Below are 1,115 nucleotides of genomic sequence, written 5' to 3'. Positions count from 1 at the left end.
ACCAAGTGCCACTCCTATCAGCTAAAAACAGAAAACTGAGGCCACAAGTCACACAGGTTCACCAAAGTTAGACAGTTGAATCTCTTTGCTGCCTTTTTGATGTCTTAGACTTGCCTGACATCCATCTGTGTTTTTTGTAAAAGACAAAGTGACCAGAGTTGATCCATCACTTAATTCCGGTTTAATATTTTCAAATGTTTGTAAAACTGTTCCTCACATTACTTTTCTCACAACAGCAGTAATGAAGTTAGAGAAATGGAAATGGAACCTCAGAATACACAGAGGCAACAACAGTGTTGTCCATGTGGTCCCTTCTCCACAACCAGATGAATGCCACCAGGTGAGGTGTTCCTTCTGTTGGCATGACTCATTCATGTTCACTGTGTGAATACCTCTCACAGTACAGTAAACAAAAATACTTTTTGAAACATGTTGGATCTCAAAGAATTGTATACACTAACCAGCCACTCTATTAGATACACCTGTTCAGCTGCTGTATGCACAACCATCTCTGGGGTTATAATATAACTTTATGAATTGTAAAACAGTATGAAAATACATGTCCTAACAAAATAGTTATTGTTGAACAAATTTGATATGAACTTGGACAAAGAAACGACTATCAGACAATATATGTAAAAAATAAAAAATAAGTACATATACAGATAAAACAACAACAATAAACACTAGAACAAACATACCAGGGAGAGAACACAGTTACAGCCAAAGAAAGACATTACAGTTTAAAAATGCATTACAGGCTCTATTGGCTTTGGGGTTGGTGCTTGGTCAACATGTATGATTTTAATTCTTTGATCAAAACAAGATTTATAATGTAAAATTCACCAAACTCAACCCCAAAAAGAATGCTTTCCCATTTAAGGAAGAAATCATTATACATGTATGTTTGGCTAAAGATGGTCAGTTCTTTCCATAGCTTTCTATTTCAAATCTTCTTTTCAATTCCAAAACAGATGAGTGACAATTTTAATGTAAGAACTGCAAACTGTACAGTTTATCTTTAACAAATCTGCTTAGATATTGATTAGTGGGGTAAAATCTGTGTAATCATTTAAATGACACTTCTTTTATTTTCTTGTTAAGCCAAAAAATAG

This window comes from Stegastes partitus, unplaced genomic scaffold (assembly GCF_000690725.1).
Source record: "Stegastes partitus isolate 25-593 unplaced genomic scaffold, Stegastes_partitus-1.0.2 Scaffold142, whole genome shotgun sequence".
Classification (NCBI taxonomy): domain Eukaryota; kingdom Metazoa; phylum Chordata; class Actinopteri; family Pomacentridae; genus Stegastes; species Stegastes partitus.
Note: the sequence above shows the minus strand (reverse complement) of the source record.